Here is a 14,746-nt window from a genome sequence, read left to right as displayed (position 1 = left end):
TGTTTCATTTTCCAGACTGTTGAGTTTCTTTTTAACTCTCCTTTCTTGAAAACATAAATAAAGGCAAGACATTGAAAAATGATCTTGCATTTCCTAATGGTTGAATCCTATTCAGAACTTCAAAAAGAAAAACTGAACAATCAGAGAAATAACCTGAGAAGGCCTGCATGCATGCATGCACGCTAAGTCACTTCAGTCATGGCCAACTCTGCAACCCTATGGACCATAGCCCACCAGGCTCTTCTGTCCATGGGATTCTCCAGGCAAGAGTACTGGAGTGAGTTAGTTACCATGCTCTCCTCCAGGGGATCTTCCCGAACCAGGGATCAAAGCCACATCTCCTGTGTCTCCTTCACTTCGTGGAAAAATCAAACTCTTGTGATATAAGTTTTAGATTATGTCATCTGAGATTGAAATTAGAATTCCTGGCTGAAGTAGTCCAGGCTAGTGATGGTACACCAAAGAAGTGAAAAAAGGAAATGTTTTAATGCAATAGAAAGATGCCTCTATCAGCCTATTCAGTATTAGTGGAAATATAGAAATAATTCAAGTGCCAAGCAATAATGTATCTACATGGCCACTTGTTCATTAATAGTCAAGCCCACTGCAGAAGGGTCAACTATCTGAATTTTGCACAGTGTGTCCATTGCTGCCCATTCCAGCTTCTTTATTCATTCAACGTTTCCACCACCCAGGTATATTTTTTAATATAGTTATTTATTTGGCTGCACCAAGTCTTAGTTGCAGCATGTGGGATCTAGTTCCCTGACCAGGGATCAAACCCAGAGCCCCTGAATTGGAAGCACAGAGTCTTAGCCCCTGAAGCAACAACAAAGTCCCAGAAGTGGCTAGCCTCTCACTCTACCTCCTGGGAGCAGTGTTCAATATAGGATTGTTTGTTTGCTCTTTGATGTTTTGAAATATTTACTTTTGATGAAGAATGTTAGACCTAAAATGATTCTAGGAAAACTCATTTTCAAAAAGTAATTTTATAAACAAATATAAACTAATGGATGCCCATGTCCATTAAAAAAGTCTTTGCTATCTAAATATTTAAAAATTAATATAAATAGAATAAATATTTTATAAGTAGTCATGTATTTTAATGCTTTTCAAAAGAATGTATTATTTTTTAGTTTAAATGTTACTTTTTAAACATTTCAACATTAAAAACTATGCAATTTTTTTCAGGACAATATTTTTTTAATTAAAAATAATTAATATATACATAGGGAGAATGACCAAAATTGTGTGTGTGTGTGTGTGTGTGTGAGAGAGAGAGAGAGAGACAGAGAGTTAATCAGATTATAAAAGGAAAATAATTTAGTAGAATTATTATTTCTTTCTTTGTTCCTGTCATCAATTTCATTTTATACTGTTTAGAAAGGCTTTTAAATTTTGGTTGCCTTTTGTTCAAAATAAGCTGGCACTATTCAACCAACCGATTAACAAATGGAGCACAAAAGCTTCCCTACTTGAAGATGCTAAGAAGGCAATTATTGAAAATAAAGCTTGCAAGCATGAAGACATTGATATTAATACATAATAAAGAAGGAACTGAGCAAAACATAAGATGAGAACTTCAATGACATACAAAACTTAATTTTGGAATTCTCTGAATGTTTTAAGGCAATTTTGTACAGGTGAAATTTTGTTTTTGAAACACAAATTTCTAGAATTAAAATTATTTAGTTTTGAAAAATATGCACTTTTTTTAGATTTAAATTGCCCTCTAGGAGTCATATTGGAGAAGGCAATGGCACCCCGCTCCAGTACTCTTGCCTGGGAAATCCCATGGATGGAGGAGCCTGGTGGGCTGCAGTCCATGGGGTCACTAAGAGTCAGACATGACTGCGCAACTTCACTTTCACTTTTCACTTTCATGCACTGGAGAAGGAAATGGCAACCCACTCCAGCATTCTTGCCTGGAGAATCCCAGGGACGGGGGAGCCTGGTGGGCTGCTGTCTAAGGGGTCACAAGGAGTCGGACACGACTGACGCGACTTAGCAGCAGCAGCAGGAGGTATATGTCAGTTTTCACCGGTCAATACTGCTTAAGAAATGTCTCTTCACTGACGCGGAGAACAGACTTGTGCATACAGTTAGGGGGAAGAAGAGGGCGAGACAAACTGAGAGATTAGCACTGACCTATATACACTGCTGTGTGCGACACAGGCAGCTAGTGGGAAGCTGCTGTAAGGCACAGGGAGCTTAGCTCGGTGCTCGGTGATGACCTAGCCTAGATGGGTGGACTGGGACCGGGGGAGGAAGGCTCAAGAGGAAAGGAGTGTATGTGTACACATAGCGGAGTCACCTTGTTGCACAAGAGAAACTAGCACAACATTGTAAAGCAATTATACTCCAATTTAAAAGAAAAAAAAAAGGGAAAAAAGAGAAAAGGAAATTATCTCTTGAGTTCAAATTTATCCTCAGTGTAGGATTCCCTTTGTCCAGTAGTTTTCCCAAGCTGCCAGTCACATGGCTCCATCCAGCTTCTTGGAACAGAATGAGTCAAGGATAGAGAAAGGCCAAATGTATGTTTAGGGTAAATTCCTTCTTCATAGCAACAGAGTGGAGAAAACGACCTTCCCCTCCAACACGTTCTACATCCAGCTTCCTCTACATGGTGAAAATGTGGCACCAGGAACCCCAGACTTCTTTCTGCCGAACTTGGCAACTCCAGGAGAATGGAACATCTTCCTGCCAGTGTCCATACAACAACCTTTGTCCTTCTCTGAATCATTCTGTTTCCCTCCATGTCTTTCTGACCCTTCTGATGTCTGTCTCTCATCTTGCACTGTCTCTGTGTTTCACAGGTTTTGTTTCTTTTTTCCCCCCTAAATTTCTCTAACACTGTCCCTCTTTCTGTCCCTCAGTTTACCTCTGTCTCCCTGTATCTTTCTCACAGTGTGGGGGGGGCAAAAAAAAAAGTCAAAACCAGGACAGGGTGTCTCAGCAGCCCAGCAGCTGATGGAAATTTTCTGTCCAGCCAGATCCAGCTCCATCAACTGGGTTTATGCATCCAGATTCCCAGACCATAGCCTCCTCCGCCCACCTAGCAGGTGATGTAAGACCTTGGAGGCCAAGGATACTAAAAAAACTGTCACTGTTCCAAGAGCTAATGGTCTATGAAATGAAAGTGCTTGGCCCACCTGCTCCACGCAGCCACCTCACAGTGGGAAACCTCCACTGGCTCAAGCCAACCCTGAGGAAAAGTAGGAGGAGACTTGTCCCAGCTCTGAGTCAACAGACATCAGGAGAGTCTGCTGAATGCAAGTAGCTCAAGCCAAGATTTTGCCTTCACCAGTGCCATTATTCTTGTTATTGTTTAGTTGCTCAGTTACATCCGACTCTTTGAGACCCCATGGACTGTAGCCTGCCAGGCCCCACCATCCTTGGGATTTCCCAAACAAGAATACTGGAATCAGTTTCCATTTCCTTCTCCAGGGGATCTTCCCAACCCAGGGACAGAACTCCCATCACTCCCTGTGTTGGCAGGCAGGTTCTTTATTGTTGAGTCAATGGGGAAACCCCTCACCAGTGCCAGGCACCATTCCAAATATGCCCAGAGTATGAGGTTCAAAGAACTCTAACCTGTCAGAAGACCTGGATTTGACTCACAGCTTTGCCACCAACTGACTGCAACCTTAGGTTGGCCACTTGCCTTTTCCGGACCACCCTGTTCTCATCTGTGAAAGGAGGGGCACAAACGTGACCAGCTAATTCTACAGTGGCTTTCATTGCAAGGTTGTTGCAAAGAGATTAGGCCCATTCTGTTTCCCTGTAAATCAGGTACCTGTTGGCTATACACAAGCATCTGTAGTGCCTTTTCGTAGGATGAAGGGACCATGCAAGAAATAGTAAGGATGGAAGAGTAAAGTTATGAAAAGGTATGTACTTCTCCATTCTTAAAAAGAAACGTAGGTATGGGACTTCCCTGGCAGTCCAGTAGCTAAGACTCCAACTTGAAATGCAGGGGGACCTGTGTTCAATCTGCAGTCAGGGAACTCGATTCCACATGCCGCAACCAAGACCTGGCACAGACAAATAAAGAAAGAGACCTAAGTAGTTACTTAGGAGGCAGACACTCCAGGTTCCTTCTTTGTGCTACACAAATACCTGTTCTTGAGGACATGTCTCCAGACTCCTGTCTTATCTCTATTTTGGTGGATTAAATGCATAGTTCATGATGACAGCCTCTTTCGGCTCAAACTCCTGGCTGGTCCAAAATTCCCTCCTCAGGGAATCAGCACTACCAACCTCTTTGTTCAAAGGAGGCTTCTGATTGAACCAAGAAGGAAATATGACCCAAGAGATCCCATCACAGACTTCCTTGGTGGCATAGTGGGTAAGAATCCTCCTGCCACTTCAGGGGACACGGGTTCAATCCCTGGTCTAGGAAGATTCCACATGCCAGGGAGTAACTAAGCCCGTGCAGCACAAGTACTGAGCCCACGTGCTGCAACCACTGAAGCCTGCACGCCTAGAGCCTGTGCTCTGCCACAAGAGAAGCCACCACGAAGAGAAGCCTGGGAACTGCATTGAAGAGTAGCCCCGCCTGGCTGCAATTAGGGAAAGCCTGAACAAAGCATCAAAGACCCAGCACAATCGGAAAAAAAAAAAAACTAATTAATGATTTTTTAAAAAGAGATCCCGTCAGTAGTTTGGCCAGTGACTGTTGAGGTCGCCTGGAGTAAAGGACTGAAAGAGGGAAAAGATAAACAAAGTCATCATGGAAGTCCCATCTGAAATTTGTGGCAGAAGTTATTAACAGAACTGATTTACCAGCCACAAAGGAAAAGAGAATGGAGCGGAGACACGAGGGAGCTGGAGGTACTTAGAGACAGAGGCCATCTAATTCAAGAGGAAGACAGAAGAGTGGTTTCTGCATCCAGGTGGCTCCTGGCAGCATCCCAGGTCAGCAAAATTCCAACCTTCAGGAGTCCACACAATGATCTCTCTCTTTCCTTTAGTGGCCTGAGGAATAAATAGTGTTCCTGGCAGCCCACAGAATGTCATCAACACACACAAATGAGGACATCATGCTGCAAGCACTGGCCCCAAATTCCCTTGATGTTAAACATGTAGGCAGCCAGTGATGTCAACGGTATGACCTCTAGAAAAGTATATGAAACCACAGCTTTGGGCAACATAAAAACCTTTGTATTAATTGTTTCCCCAAAACCGATAAAATCTTGCTTCAGCAAATTTAAAGGAAAACATACAGACCATTCATTAGTCCAACTCTTCATTTTACGGTGAATTTTTTTTTAAGAAAATGTAAATGAAAAACAATTTCAAATAACTTAAGAAGCAGAGAAATGTCTATCCTGTTTTTCATAAATAGCTCTTCTGTAAGTCCTCCAATCACATTCCTCCTCTTTGAGGGGGTAAGGTACATGAGATAAAGCAGGTACGCTTGTGTTCTGGAATCAGAAAAACTCGGTTTTGTAACACTGACCAGCAATTGTTTCTGTCCCCTTTTGAGTAGCCCTATTTCTTTTAACATATTGCTCTCCCCACCCTCCCAGGCTTATAATCTCAGTTAAAATCCTCTAGCTCCCTGCTGAATGGGAAGGTAAAATAAGACCTTTGTCTGGCCAAACAAAGGACCCAGTTCTCCCGACCACAATTTTTGGTCCAAAGGTAAGCATATAACCTGAGCAAAGCTAATCAGAATCATTTCTTAGAGTGGTTTAGATTGGAACATGAAGAAAAGGACCCTATATTTTCAGGTCACAGAGCTGGAAGTATATGAAATGGGGTTTTGCAATGGATGTCTTTCCTCCAAGTTAGGATAAATGGAGCAGAGAAGAGAAATGAGGGAGTAAGCAAACTATCTTACTCGAGTCTCTAAAGCATGGGACCATAATCCAACGCATGCTTAAGTGTTGTCATATACAGATTTCTCTTTCCTCTGTTAATTCCACATCATTCTGTAAAGTACGGAACTTGATCTATGTCCATAAATGTTCTGCTTCAGGTAGACAGATGATAGATAATTGATAGATGAAATATATAGACATATAAATATGAAATATTTATGTGCTCCTCTGAGTAAGTGGGAAAGGATAGATGTCGGGAGTTATGGGTCACTGAGATAGCTTCAGAAAATTAGAAGCGGTATCATGAAGGGCTAATCGTCAACACCAGTGGTCAAACACATAGACCAGGTAGAAAACAGATTCCAAAAAGGTTTAGAAGGTGATGCATTGGTCCGTAGCATTTCCAGAGGAAAGCTGATTTGCTGACAGAGTCTCCTTTCTCCAGGAAGATGAAGCCTGTGAATAATGAGTCTAATTATCATGAAACGGTACCATAAAGTAAATGGCAAAAAGAAGTAGGATATCCTGTGAATAAGGCTCGATGGTCGTGGGAGGCAGCAGGGAAGAAGGGAGAAAGGGAAAAGGGAGTTCTCTGTCTGCATCGCTGGGCCAGCAGTGCTGTTCACTGAAGTTGCAGACCATGACCTCCCTGGAGAGGCAAAGGCCACAAGTGGGAATAAAGCGAAGGTATCTTCTGATCCACTGATTCTCGCTAGTTACCAGGGAAGCTAGGAGACCACCTGTGGAGAGACTGGGAAAATCAGCTTCTGAGAGAGTTTGATTTGCTGCTAGTAGTTTGAGGCCTCATGGCACTGTGCCACATGACTTGAATTCACCAGCAGGAGTCTAGGTCAGGTGAGACAGCCCAGAACGTCCCAACTATCCAAGCTCATTTGATTGTTAACAGTTAACACTGTGTACATGCTCAGCCGCATCTGATTTCTTGCGACCCCATGGACTGCAGCCCACCAGGCTCCTCTGTCCATGGAATTTCCCAGGCAAGAACACTGGAGTGGATTGCCATTTCCTTCTCCAGGGGATCTTCTCAACCTAGGGATTGAACCCATGGCTCCTGAGTCTGCTGCACTGGCAGGCGGATTCTTTGCTACTGCACTACCAGGGGGGCTCTGCGGTATGTAAATAATGCACTTTGAATCCCAGCACTTCTGTTTTCTAGATTTGTGATCTCAAACAAATAAATTCATCTCTTCAACTGTGTTAGGGCAATAATGTGAGAGAGCTCTGGTAAAAAGTGAATATTGCACATAACTCAGACCTAGCACAGAGCAGCCAAACAGTGGCCCTTTGTACCCTTCTTCAAGTGTTTCTTCCACTCAAGAAGGCAATGTCTTAGTCCCTTACCACTCACATTTCCTTCTCACAGTAGATGGCAGTTCTCCCTTTCAGTACAGAATTCTTGGCAGTTTAGCCTCTCTCTTCCTCCTGTTTCAGGTTGTCAATGGTAGTGTCTGAATTTTTCACTGTGAGTCAAAGCTCTAATATTGGAAAGGCAGTGGCCATGGCTTTATTACCACTCTCTCTCCCATTAGAAGATGACAGTGAAGGTTTTACCGATAACAAGTTCCTAGCTAATTCCACGCCATTTGCACATGCACCTGTGATGAGTTCAAAAATTAAAAGGCTCATAAAGGAAAGATAGGACAAGATGGCAGCATTCCCCAATAAACAATCAGTTCAGTCACTCAGTCATGTCTGACTCTTTGCGACCCCCTGGGACTGCAGCATGCCAGGTTTCCTTGTCCATCACCAACTCCTGGAGCTTGCTCAAACTCATGTTCATCGAGTCGGTGATGCCATCCAACCATCTCATCCTCTGTCGCCCCCTTCTCCTCTTGCCTTCAGTCTTTCCCAGGATCAGGGTCTTTTCCAATGAGTCAGTTCTTCACATCAGGTGGCCAAAGTATTGGAGTTTCAGCTTCCAATGAACATTCAGGACTGATTTCCTTTAGGACCCAGAGACCCCACAGTGACTGAGCCAGACCTGTCTTTGAGTGTTTGTTTGTCTCCTGCAGAGGTACAGTGGCCTGCCAAGGGGCAGGGGCTCTGGGTGAAGCAGACCTGGCTCACCCATTGTGTGGCATAAGCCCTCTTGAAGGAGGTCACCATTAACCCCACCATAGAGCCGCCAAGCAAATGACCCATGAACTGCAGAACAATTACACCAAATAAAGGCTCACACTGTTAAGAAAGTTCTAGGACCCACAACAGATTTCCCAACCTGGGGATCTGGCAAAGAGACTGAGAACCTCAAGGGAATTTGACTTCGGAGGTCAGTGGAATTTGATTATAGAACTTACACAGGACTGCGGAAACGGACTCTTGGAGAGCACAAACAAAACCTTGTGTGCACCAGGACCCAGGAGAAATGAGCAGTGACCCCACAAGAGACTGACCCAAACGTCCCTGTGAGTGTCCAGGAGTCTCTGGCAGAGACGTGGGTCGGCAGTGGCCTGCTGCAGGGTCAGGGCACTGAGTGCAGCAGTGCGTGTATGTGACCTTTTGAAGGAGGTCGCCTTTATCTCCATTGCCTCCACCACAGTTTGGTCTCAGGTCAAAGAACAGGGAGGGAACACAGCCCCACCAATCAACAAAAAATTGGATTAAAGATTTACTGAGCATGGCCCTGCCCATCAGAACAAGACCCCATTTCCCCCACAGTCAGTCTCTCCCATCAGGAAGCTTCCATAAGCCTCTTATCCTTATCCATCAGAGGGAAGGCAGAATGAAAACCACAATCACAGAAAACAAGCATTATAGGGTGACCTTTGGGTTTGCCTGATAGGGAAAGTCTGTCACAAGGAACAGCTTCCTTCCACAGACAACAGGCAGAGTGTCACCATCCAGAAGGGGAAGAGGGTGAGGGGACCCCCAAAGGAGAGAGGAATTAGAGAATGGACTTGAGTGTCAAGGTGAGGTTGTTCTACAGTTGGGAGAAAAGTGTCTGGGTCAGAGAGCTCCAAAGCCCACAGTGGATCAGGGGCTTTTAAATACTTAAGTTCTTATTTATGGCTAGAGATGTTGGGTGCAGTTTCACATGGCAGGCAGACCAGACAGGCTCCACATGGCTAAAAACATGCATTTGCACCATATTAAAACCAACTGAAGGGAATTACCTGGCAGTCCAGCCATTAAGATTCAATATTTTCATTGCCATGGTCTGGGTTCAATCCTCATTTGAGGAACTAAGATCCCACAAGCCATTCAATATGGCCATAAATAAATAAAGTAATTGGATGTGTAAGAATTTTAATTTGGTGCCAGCAGGCTGAGTTGAGGCATTCATAATAGTAGTAACTTGCTGTGAAGTGAACATAGGGGCAAATACCCCAGGACCATCTTTATCGCATTATTATTTTCAGTGGTCCATAGTCCAAGTTTTAAATTCAGAGCATTGTCCCTATTAATAAGAAAAAAACTTCCTGGAAATGTCTATTCCTTTAGGCCAATGAAGGTCAATCAGAGATTGTAACTCATTTTCCATACCTTCCTGCCATGCCCCAGAGACTGTTTTGAAATATCACACGTCCTTTTTTGGCCTTCCCTGGTGGCTCAGAAGGTAAAGAACCCACCTGCCAATGCAGGAGACTTGGATTTGATCCCTGGGTCAGGAAGATCCCCTGGAGAAGGGAATAGCCACCCATTCCAGTATTCTTGCCTGAGAAATCCCATGGACAGAGGAACCTGAAGGGCTATAGTCCATGGGGTCGCAAAGAGTCGGACACAACTGAGGGACTGACACTTAACCGTAACTCATGTGCTTTTTTGCTGTGAGGATTCTGTTTTCTCTTTATCAAATTCAACTTTATTCCAGTGTTTCTAAATCTGGGGATATTACTTTGTAAATGCCCAGGGCCCAACCTGGACCAGCTAAATGAGAACCTCTGAGAGTGGGGCCTAGATGTTGGTAGTTAATCATCAATTCTCTGATCGGCTGATGGTGAGGGAACAGGGTGGTGTTATGGGAGTCATGGTTTTTCCAGTGGCCATGTATGGATGTGAGAGTTGGACCATAAAGGAAGCTGAGTGCCCACGAATTGACGCTTTTGAACTGTGGTGTTGGAGAAGACTCTGAAGAGTCCCTCGGACTGCAAGGAGATCCAACCAGTTAATCCTAAAGGAAATCAAGTCTGAATATTCTTTGGAAGGAATGATGCTGAAGATGAAACTCCAATACTTTGGCCATCTGATGTGAAGAGCTGACTCATTGGAAAAGACCCTGATACTGGGAAAGATTGAAGGCAGGAGGAGAAGGGGATGACAGAGGATGAGATGGTTGGATGGCATCACCGACTCGATGAACATGAGTTGGAGCAAGCTCTGGGAGTCGGTGATGGAGAGGAGAGCCTGGCGTGCTGCAGTCCATGGGGTCGCAAAGAGTCGGTTACCGTTTAGTTCCCTGAATTCTCTCTGAAAGAAGACAAATACAGTCAAATTCATATCATGCTATCTTATTCATTTGTTTATCTCAATGGAAGTGAAAGCACTTTGAGGTTGTCTTGCTCCATAGCAAAGTTAAGGGCATCTTCTGAATTACAGGCTATTTCTTGAAGGAGCTAAAATGCAGAGGGAGCCATTCAGAGCACTGCCCAGTGCTCCATTCCCCTTTTTTCATTCTCCTTCTCATTTCCTGTTAGAGCTTCTCCTAGGAGGAACAATGGCACAGCCCCAAGGCCAAGGCTGACCTCAGCAAATGCCTCCCAGCTAATTTCCTTCCCCCAAGAGTGCTATACCTGAAGGAATGGTACAGGAACACTTGCAGGGGTACATGAACAGACTTGGGACTTCCCACTAAGAAAGGCTGTTATTTCTTGGCCATTCCCAATTTCAGTAAATCATCAATTCATAGGCAATACTCAACATTGGGGCTAACAGTGAAACTTTTTTCTGGGTTTTAGCAAAAAAAAAAATGGAAAAATGAAAAGCAATCACATACTGTTTCCATGATAGAGATACCACCTACCAGATCTTTCTTCAGTACCAGAGTACGGAGATGAATAAAATCAGAGCCTGCCTTCAAAAATCTATGTGGAATCTAGAAAAGTGGGATGAGTGATCTTATTTGAAAAACAGAAATAGGGACACAGATGTAGAAAACAAGCATACGGACATCAAGCAGGGAAAGAGGGTGGGTGGGATGAAACAGGAGATTGGGATTGAGATATATATACTATCGATACAATATATAAAATAGATTAACTAGTGAGAACCTACTGTATAGCTCAGGAAAACCTTGTCAGTACTCAATGGTGACCTAAATGGGGAGGAAATCCAAAAAAGACGTGTTTATGTACATGTGTAGCTGATTTACTTTGTTAGTACAGTAGAAACTAACACAGCATTGTAAAGCAACTATATTCTAGTAAAAATTCATTTTTTAAAAATCTATAGCCCTCAAAAATCTACTGGGAAGATTGTGGTTTGGAGATAAACCTTCAACATCTAGTACAGAGGGTGGGTTGCCGCCCATGGGGGTCACGAAGAGTCGGACACGACTTGGCTACTGAACAACAGAGAGGGCGGGGGCAGAGTGTATCCTCTTTTATAGAATTTGCCAATTTCTGTGGTCTAAATAGGGCCTCCCTAGTGGTTCAGCGGTAAAGAGTCTGTTTGCAGTGCAGGAGACGGGTTCAATCCCTGAGTCAGGAAGATGCCCTGGAGAAAGAAATGGCAAAGCAATCCACCCCAGTATACTTGCCTGGGACATCCCATGGACAGAGGAGCCTGGAAGGCTACAGTCTATAGGGTTGCAAAAGAGTCAGATATGATTTAGAGATGAAACAACAACAACATGATCTAAATACTCATGCCATTTCATTCATTCTTAGTTTCCATTATCTTCATCCAATTTTCATCCATTCCCAATCAGTACTGTTCATTCAATGTTGGTTTGTCCTACAACAGGCCTCAGGATCTGTCTCCCTGTTTGATTGTTGCTTACATCAGCCCTGTGACTAAAAACACTAAAATATTTTTAAGAGTAGTCATAGGAAGTTCTGAACAGAAAAGTTAAAACTTGGAGCCTGAGGCAGTTTTTTGTGATGCTAATAAAATATAAGCTTCTGGGTACCTCCCTTGCCTGTGCTTCTAAGTATACGTATATTTGCATACCTAATTTTGTATTCAGAACTCTGTCTCCTTGTTTTTAAAAGACCAGACTAAATTATATAAACTTTAAGCTCAATCTCTGTTTGATCTTGTCAATCTGTTTCTTTAAGGTGCACAGCATATGCACAGGAGCTAGCCCACTGTTCTTTCTCATAAAACTCTGTGGATCGTGTTAAAATGTAGGCTCTGACTCAGGAGGGAAGTGCAGGTCCTGTGACTTTGCATTTCTAACAAGTTCCCAGGTGGTGCTGAGGCCGTGGTTCCATGGACCACACTTTTCATAGCAAACTCTTACAATAGATTCTATACAACATGGGCCACAGAATCTAGCAAAGCTTTTAACAGGCCCTTCATTTGAGATGACACCACACAGGGTAATTTCACTATCTGTTTTTTCACTTGGCAAAGTAAACTACCAGTGTTCCATCATCTAATCTTAACCATGTCTTCTCTGCTTTCTAATTCAATGTGGTCAGATTCCCAGATTTCCTTTTCTGAGAAGGTCTCTTGATTGCAGTCATGCCCAATGCTAATTCAGAAGTGGTTCAGAGTGAGTGGATGAAAGCGATAGAATTCACTTTATCTAGAGAAAGCAGGAGGGAACTTTTAAAAATATTTATTTATTTGCTTATTGAGCTGTACCAGATCTTTAGTTGAGGCATGCAAGATCTTTTAATGCAGCATTCAGGATCTAGTTCCCTGAATAGGGATCGAACCTGAGTCCCCTGCATTGGGAGCACATACTCTTAGCCACTGGACCACAGGAAAGTCCCAGAAGAGAACTTCTTATAGGGCCAGGCCAAATGAAAATCACTCAGTTGTGTCTGAATCTTTGTGACCCCATGGACTAGAGCCTGCCCAGCTCCTCTGTCCATGCAATTCTCCAGGCAAGAATACTGGAGTGGATAGCCATTCCCTTCTCCAGGGGATCTTCCCGACCCAGGGATCAAAGCAGGGTCTCCCAAATTGCAGCTAGGTTCTTTACTATTTGAGCCACCAGGGAAGTCCTGTTATAGCACACAAGGTAATTTACTAAAGCCCTAGGACTTAAGCACATTTGTATTCTAACAGGAAAAACTAAGCGAGGAGAAATGAATGTTTGCACTGGAGATCCTCACATCTCAGCTGCCCATCACTCAGCATTTATGATGCTACAGACCAGAAGGTATGCCAGTCCTCAGATCCTGGAGGACCAGACATCCCTATCGCCACATGAGCCAAAAGTTGCACTCTCCCTATGTCTGACTGACACCTCATATGGGTCATTCTCCCTTCCAAGTCTCAGCCCATCTCATTCACTCAACAGAACCAAAATCAGATGCAGAACCTGGCCCACAAGTGTTCCAAAAGCATAGTGTTCAGCTTAGTAGTCCCTGTAGAACAGAAAGACCTGGTAGAAAGGAGTGAGAGTGGATGTTGAATGAACCAGTCTTCCGAATCAGACAAGCAACCAATGGTCTTGAGTAAATTAATGGATGTGATCTGATTTGAATCACTTACTTGTGATTCCTGATCTCCACAGTACTGTCAGCTGAGAGATGCTGACTCCAGCTTTACTTTTGCATGACTGTTCATCTCTGTAAGGTATAGTTCGGGTCAAGGCAGAAAAGGAGGAGAGACGACCTCAAAGGAGGTAGGTATCTTTATTCAGGCAAGGAGGGGTGACAGTCGGCCTAACAACCAAGCTGAGGACAAGAGGGGTCAGGGAGGCTTCATATTTAAAGGGAGGTTTGTGGAAGTGATAAGGGAAACGTTAGTCAGGCAGGACATTTTGGATATTCTTGGATTGAGATGGCATTTGTAGTTGAGCAGGGGGTGGGAGGTTTTGGGCAGGGGGTGATAAGTCCCAGGTAGATACAACCAGCCTGGAGCATCAGGGCGGGAACTAAAGTTCAGTTTTGTTTTCTCCAAAGTTAGGTGATTCAACAAGGGCCTTTGAGACCGTTGTTTTCTTTTATAGGCCCAAAGATTCTTTCAGTCTCTAATCTCTATTACCCATGGGTTGCAGACTCAGAGTCCCCTTACTTCAAAATCCCAGGAGACAGAAAGATTTTTCACTAGCTAGACAATAAATTGATTCTTCATGGGTCAGGTGTCCAGCTCAGCTTTAATTTGCTATAGCTATGGAGGTTGAAATGGTCAAAATCTGACTGCCTAACCCTGCTTCTTCTCCTGGGAAGGGGGATTTCCTTAAATAAAGAGACTTTGAAATAAGAAAACTATCCCAGAGCCTGTCAGCTATAACGCCTGAGGTAGGTTTTAAAGGAGAAATAGGCATTCTCAGTAGTCGTGTATGGATGTGAGAGTTGGATCATAGAGAAAGCTGAGCGCCCAGGAATTGATGCTTTTGAACTGTGGTGTTTGAGAAAACTGAGAGTCCCTTGGACTGCAAGGAGATCCAACCAGTCAATCCTAAAGGAAATCAACCTTTAATATTCATCAGAAGGACTGATGCTAAAACTGAAGCTCCAATATTAGCCATGTTGGAGAAGACTCTTGAGAGTCCTTTGGATTGCAAGGAGATCCAACCAGTCCATTCTGAAGGAGATCAGCCCTGGGATTTCTTTGGAAGGAATGATGCTAAAGCTGAAACTCCAGTACTTTGGCCACCTCATGGGAAGAGTTGACTCATTGAAAAAGACTCTGATGCTGGGAGGGATTGGGGGCAAGAGGAGAAGGGGACGACAGAGGATGAGATGGCTGGATGGCATCACGGACTCGATGGACAGGAGTCTGAGTGAATCCCGGGAGTTGGTGACGGACAGGGAGGCCTGGCGTGCTGCGATTCATGGGGT

The sequence above is a fragment of the Budorcas taxicolor genome, chromosome 14 (genome assembly GCF_023091745.1).
Source record: "Budorcas taxicolor isolate Tak-1 chromosome 14, Takin1.1, whole genome shotgun sequence".
NCBI classification, from domain to species: Eukaryota; Metazoa; Chordata; class Mammalia; order Artiodactyla; family Bovidae; genus Budorcas; species Budorcas taxicolor.
Note: the sequence above shows the minus strand (reverse complement) of the source record.